Genomic DNA, 7,315 nt, shown 5'->3' on the forward strand with positions numbered 1-7,315 from the left:
CCCAGGCTTCAGGATGTCTTTTTACACTATATAAAGGTGGAAATATACATTGGAAACGTTTAGTTTAGCTGTTAATGAAGTTTCGTTTTTTTAGTGCTGAAAATTCATTGTCTGCTGGCGCTGTAACACTTTTTCTAAGTGTTGCAATATCTCATGAAGGAAATACTGGACAATCAAATTAATGACTTTCCAGGCCTCAGGATGTCTTTTTACACTATATAAAGGTGGAAATTTACATTGGAAACGTTTGGTTTAGCTGTTATAAAAGTTTGGTTTTTTAGTGCTTAAAATGCATTTTCAGCTCGCACTGTACACATTTGCTATGTGAGGCATTATCTCATAAGGGAAATACTGGACAATCAAATTAATGACTTCCCAGGCTTCAGGATGCCTTTTTACACTCTATAAAGGTGGAAATTTACATTGGAAACGTTTGGTTTAGCTGTTATAAAAGTTTGTTTTTTTCGTGCTGTAAATGCATTTTCAGCTCGCGCTGTACACATTTGCAATGAGAGGCATTATCTCATAAGGGAAATATTGGACAATCAAATTAATGACTGCCCAGGCTTCAGGATGTCTTTTTACACTATATAAAGGTGGAAATTTACATTGGAAACGTTTAGTTTAGCTTTTAATGAACTTTCGTTTTTTTAGTGCTGAAAATTCATTGTCTGCTGGCGCTGTACACTTTTTCTAAGTGTTGCAATATCTCATGAAGGAAATACTGGACAATCAAATTAATGACTTTCCAGGCCTCAGGATGTCTTTTTACACTATATAAAGGTGGAAATTTACATTGGAAACGTTTGGTTTAGCTGTTATAAAAGTTTGGTTTTTTAGTGCTGTAAATGCATTTTCAGCTCGCGCTGTACACATTTGCTATGAGAGGCAATATCTCATAAGGGAAATATTGGACAATCAAATTAATGACTGCCCAGGCTTCAGGATGTCTTTTTACACTATATAAGGGTGGAAATTTACATTGGAAACGTTTAGTTTAGCTGTTAATGAAGTTTCGTTTTTTTAGTGCTGAAAATTCATTGTCTGCTGGCGCTGTACACTTTTTCTAAGTGTTGCAATATCTCATGAAGGAAATACTGGACAATCAAATTAATGACTTTCCAGGCTTCAGGATGCCTTTCTACACTATATAAAGGTGGAAATGTACATTGGAAACGTTTGGTTTAGCTGTTATAAAAGTTTGGTTTTTTAGTGCTGTAAATGCATTTTCAGCTCGCGCTGTACACTTTTTCTAAGTGTTGCAATATCTCATGAAGGAAATACTGGACAATCAAATTAATGACTTTCCAGGCTTCAGGATGCCTTTCTACACTATATAAAGGTGGAAATTTACATTTGAAACGTTTGGTTTAGCTGTTATAAAAGTTTGGTTTTTTAGAGCTGTAAATGCATTTTCAGCTCGCGCTGTACACATTTGCTATGAGAGGCATTATCTCATAAGGGAAATATTGGACAATCAAATTAATGACTGCCCAGGCTTCAGGATGTCTTTTTACACTATATAAAGGTGGAAATATACATTGGAAACGTTTAGTTTAGCTGTTAATGAAGTTTCGTTTTTTTAGTGCTGAAAATTCATTGTCTGCTGGCGCTGTACACTTTTTCTAAGTGTTGCAATATCTCATGAAGGAAATACTGGACAATCAAATTAATGACTTTCCAGGCTTCAGGATGCCTTTCTACACTATATAAAGGTGGAAATTTACATTGGAAACGTTTGGTTTAGCTGTTATAAAAGTTTGGTTTTTTAGTGCAGTAAATGCATTTTCAGCTCGCGCTGTACACATTTGCTATGAGAGGCATTATCTCATAAGGGAAATATTGGACAATCAAATTAATGACTGCCCAGGCTTCAGGATGTCTTTTTACACTATATAAAGGTGGAAATTTACATTGGAAACGTTTAGTTTAGCTGTTATTAAAGTTTGTTTTTTTAGTGCTGTAAATGCATTTTCAGCTCGCGCTGTACACATTTGCTATGTGAGGCATTATCTCATAAGGGAAATACTGGACAATCAAATTAATGACTGCCCAGGCTTCAGGATGTCTTTTTACACTATATAAAGGTGGAAATTTACATTGGAAACGTTTGGTTTAGCTGTTATAAAAGTTTGGTTTTTTAGTGCTGAAAATGCATTTTCAGCTCGCACTGTACACATTTGCTATGTGAGGCATTATCTCATAAGGGAAATACTGGACAATCAAATTAATGACTTCCCAGGCTTCAGGATGCCTTTTTACACTCTATAAATGTGGAAATTTACATTGGAAACGTTTGGTTTAGCTGTTAATGAAGTTTCGTTTTTTTAGTGCTGAAAATTCATTGTCTGCTGGCGCTGTACACTTTTTCTAAGTGTTGCAATATCTCATGAAGGAAATACTGGACAATCAAATTAATGACTTTCCAGGCTTCAGGATGCCTTTCTACACTATATAAAGGTGGAAATTTACATTTGAAACGTTTGGTTTAGCTGTTATAAAAGTTTGGTTTTTTAGTGCTGTAAATGCATTTTCAGCTCGCACTGTACACATTTGCTATGAGAGGCATTATCTCATAAGGGAAATATTGGACAATCAAATTAATGACTGCCCAGGCTTCAGGATGTCTTTTTACACTATATAAAGGTGGAAATTTACATTGGAAACGTTTGGTTTAGCTGTTATAAAAGTTTGGTTTTTTAGTGCTTAAAATGCATTTTCAGCTCGCACTGTACACATTTGCTATGTGAGGCATTATCTCATAAGGGAAATACTGGACAATCAAATTAATGACTTCCCAGGCTTCAGGATGCCTTTTTACACTCTATAAAGGTGGAAATTTACATTGGAAACGTTTGGTTTAGCTGTTATAAAAGTTTGTTTTTTTCGTGCTGTAAATGCATTTTCAGCTCGCGCTGTACACATTTGCAATGAGAGGCATTATCTCATAAGGGAAATATTGGACAATCAAATTAATGACTGCCCAGGCTTCAGGATGTCTTTTTACACTATATAAAGGTGGAAATTTACATTGGAAACGTTTAGTTTAGCTTTTAATGAACTTTCGTTTTTTTAGTGCTGAAAATTCATTGTCTGCTGGCGCTGTACACTTTTTCTAAGTGTTGCAATATCTCATGAAGGAAATACTGGACAATCAAATTAATGACTTTCCAGGCCTCAGGATGTCTTTTTACACTATATAAAGGTGGAAATTTACATTGGAAACGTTTGGTTTAGCTGTTATAAAAGTTTGGTTTTTTAGTGCTGTAAATGCATTTTAAGCTCGCGCTGTACACATTTGCTATGAGAGGCATTATCTCATAAGGGAAATATTGGACAATCAAATTAATGACTGCCCAGGCTTCAGGATGTCTTTTTACACTATATAAGGGTGGAAATTTACATTGGAAACGTTTAGTTTAGCTGTTAATGAAGTTTCGTTTTTTTAGTGCTGAAAATTCATTGTCTGCTGGCGCTGTACACTTTTTCTAAGTGTTGCAATATCTCATGAAGGAAATACTGGACAATCAAATTAATGACTTTCCAGGCTTCAGGATGCCTTTCTACACTATATAAAGGTGGAAATGTACATTGGAAACGTTTGGTTTAGCTGTTATAAAAGTTTGGTTTTTTAGTGCTGTAAATGCATTTTCAGCTCGCGCTGTACACATTTGCTATGAGAGGCATTATCTCATAAGGGAAATATTGGACAATCAAATTAATGACTGCCCAGGCTTCAGGATGTCTTTTTACACTATATAAAGGTGGAAATATACATTGGAAACGTTTAGTTTAGCTGTTAATGAAGTTTCGTTTTTTTAGTGCTGAAAATTCATTGTCTGCTGGCGCTGTACACTTTTTCTAAGTGTTGCAATATCTCATGAAGGAAATACTGGACAATCAAATTTATGACTTTCCAGGCTTCAGGATGCCTTTCTACACTATATAAAGGTTGAAATTTACATTGGAAACGTTTGGTTTAGCTGTTATAAAAGTTTGTTTTTTTAGTGCTGTAAATACATTTTCAGCTCGCGCTGTACACATTTGCTATGAGAGGCATTATCTCATAAGGGAAATATTGGACAATCAAATTAATGACTGCCCAGGCTTCAGGATGTCTTTTTACACTATATAAAGGTGGAAATTTACATTGGAAACGTTTGGTTTAGCTGTTATAAAAGTTTGGTTTTTTAGTGCTTAAAATGCATTTTCAGCTCGCACTGTACACATTTGCTATGTGAGGCATTATCTCATATGGGAAATACTGGACAATCAAATTAATGACTTCCCAGGCTTCAGGATGCCTTTTTACACTCTATAAAGGTGGAAATTTACATTGGAAACGTTTGGTTTAGCTGTTATAAAAGTTTGTTTTTTTCGTGCTGTAAATGCATTTTCAGCTCGCGCTGTACACATTTGCAATGAGAGGCATTATCTCATAAGGGAAATATTGGACAATCAAATTAATGACTGCCCAGGCTTCAGGATGTCTTTTTACACTATATAAAGGTGGAAATTTACATTGGAAACGTTTGGTTTAGCTGTTATAAAAGTTTGGTTTTTTAGTGCTGTAAATGCATTTTCAGCTCGCACTGTACACATTTGCTATGAGAGGCATTATCTCATAAGGGAAATATTGGACAATCAAATTAATGACTGCCCAGGCTTCAGGATGTCTTTTTACACTATATAAAGGTGGAAATTTACATTGGAAACGTTTGGTTTAGCTGTTATAAAAGTTTGGTTTTTTAGTGCTTAAAATGCATTTTCAGCTCGCACTGTACACATTTGCTATGTGAGGCATTATCTCATAAGGGAAATACTGGACAATCAAATTAATGACTTCCCAGGCTTCAGGATGCCTTTTTACACTCTATAAAGGTGGAAATTTACATTGGAAACGTTTGGTTTAGCTGTTATAAAAGTTTGTTTTTTTCGTGCTGTAAATGCATTTTCAGCTCGCGCTGTACACATTTGCAATGAGAGGCATTATCTCATAAGGGAAATATTGGACAATCAAATTAATGACTGCCCAGGCTTCAGGATGTCTTTTTACACTATATAAAGGTGGAAATTTACATTGGAAACGTTTAGTTTAGCTTTTAATGAACTTTCGTTTTTTTAGTGCTGAAAATTCATTGTCTGCTGGCGCTGTACACTTTTTCTAAGTGTTGCAATATCTCATGAAGGAAATACTGGACAATCAAATTAATGACTTTCCAGGCCTCAGGATGTCTTTTTACACTATATAAAGGTGGAAATTTACATTGGAAACGTTTGGTTTAGCTGTTATAAAAGTTTGGTTTTTTAGTGCTGTAAATGCATTTTCAGCTCGCGCTGTACACATTTGCTATGAGAGGCATTATCTCATAAGGGAAATATTGGATAATCAAATTAATGGCTGCCTAGGCTTCTGGATGTCTTTTTACACTATATAAAGGTGGAAATTTACATTGGAAACTTTTAGTTTAGCTGTTAATGAAGTTTCGTTTTTTTAGTGCTGAAAATTCATTGTCTGCTGGCGCTGTACACTTTTTCTAAGTGTTGCAATATCTCATGAAGGAAATACTGGACAATCAAATTAATGACTTTCCAGGTTTCAGGATGCCTTTCTACACTATATAAAGGTGGAAATGTACATTGGAAACGTTTGGTTTAGCTGTTATAAAAGTTTGGTTTTTTAGTGCTGTAAATGCATTTTCAGCTCGCGCTGTACACATTTGCTATGAGAGGCATTATCTCATAAGGGAAATATTGGACAATCAAATTAATGACTGCCCAGGCTTCAGGATGTCTTTTTACACTATATAAGGGTGGAAATTTACATTGGAAACGTTTAGTTTAGCTGTTAATGAAGTTTCGTTTTTTTCGTGCTGAAAATTCATTGTCTGCTGGCGCTGTACACTTTTTCTAAGTGTTGCAATATCTCATGAAGGAAATACTGGACAATCAAATTAATGACTTTCCAGGCTTCAGGATGCCTTTCTACACTATATAAAGGTGGAAATGTACATTGGAAACGTTTGGTTTAGCTGTTATAAAAGTTTGGTTTTTTAGTGCTGTAAATGCATTTTCAGCTCGCGCTGTACACATTTGCTATGAGAGGCATTATCTCATAAGGGAAATATTGGACAATCAAATTAATGACTGCCCAGGCTTCAGGATGTCTTTTTACACTATATAAAGGTGGAAATATACATTGGAAACGTTTAGTTTAGCTGTTAATGAAGTTTCGTTTTTTTAGTGCTGAAAATTCATTGTCTGCTGGCGCTGTAACACTTTTTCTAAGTGTTGCAATATCTCATGAAGGAAATACTGGACAATCAAATTAATGACTTTCCAGGCCTCAGGATGTCTTTTTACACTATATAAAGGTGGAAATTTACATTGGAAACGTTTGGTTTAGCTGTTATAAAAGTTTGGTTTTTTAGTGCTGTAAATGCATTTTCAGCTCGCGCTGTACACATTTGCTATGAGAGGCATTATCTCATAAGGGAAATATTGGATAATCAAATTAATGGCTGCCTAGGCTTCTGGATGTCTTTTTACACTATATAAAGGTGGAAATTTACATTGGAAACTTTTAGTTTAGCTGTTAATGAAGTTTCGTTTTTTTAGTGCTGAAAATTCATTGTCTGCTGGCGCTGTACACTTTTTCTAAGTGTTGCAATATCTCATGAAGGAAATACTGGACAATCAAATTAATGACTTTCCAGGCTTCAGGATGCCTTTCTACACTATATAAAGGTGGAAATGTACATTGGAAACGTTAGGTTTAGCTGTTATAAAAGTTTGGTTTTTTAGTGCTGTAAATGCATTTTCAGCTCGCGCTGTACACATTTGCTATGAGAGGCATTATCTCATAAGGGAAATATTGGACAATCAAATTAATGACTGCCCAGGCTTCAGGATGTCTTTTTACACTATATAAGGGTGGAAATTTACATTGGAAACGTTTAGTTTAGCTGTTAATGAAGTTTCGTTTTTTTAGTGCTGAAAATTCATTGTCTGCTGGCGCTGTACACTTTTTCTAAGTGTTGCAATATCTCATGAAGGAAATACTGGACAATCAAATTAATGACTTTCCAGGCCTCAGGATGTCTTTTTACACTATATAAAGGTGGAAATTTACATTGGAAACGTTTGGTTTAGCTGTTATAAAAGTTTGGTTTTTTAGTGCTGTAAATGCATTTTCAGCTCGCGCTGTACACATTTTCTATGAGAGGCATTATCTCATAAGGGAAATATTGGATAATCAAATTAATGGCTGCCTAGGCTTCTGGATGTCTTTTTACACTATATAAAGGTGGAAATT

The sequence above is a fragment of the Idiotropiscis lumnitzeri genome, unplaced genomic scaffold (genome assembly GCF_059441095.1).
Source record: "Idiotropiscis lumnitzeri isolate Australia: NSW breed Sydney's pygmy pipehorse unplaced genomic scaffold, RoL_Ilum_1.0 HiC_scaffold_73, whole genome shotgun sequence".
Classification (NCBI taxonomy): domain Eukaryota; kingdom Metazoa; phylum Chordata; class Actinopteri; order Syngnathiformes; family Syngnathidae; genus Idiotropiscis; species Idiotropiscis lumnitzeri.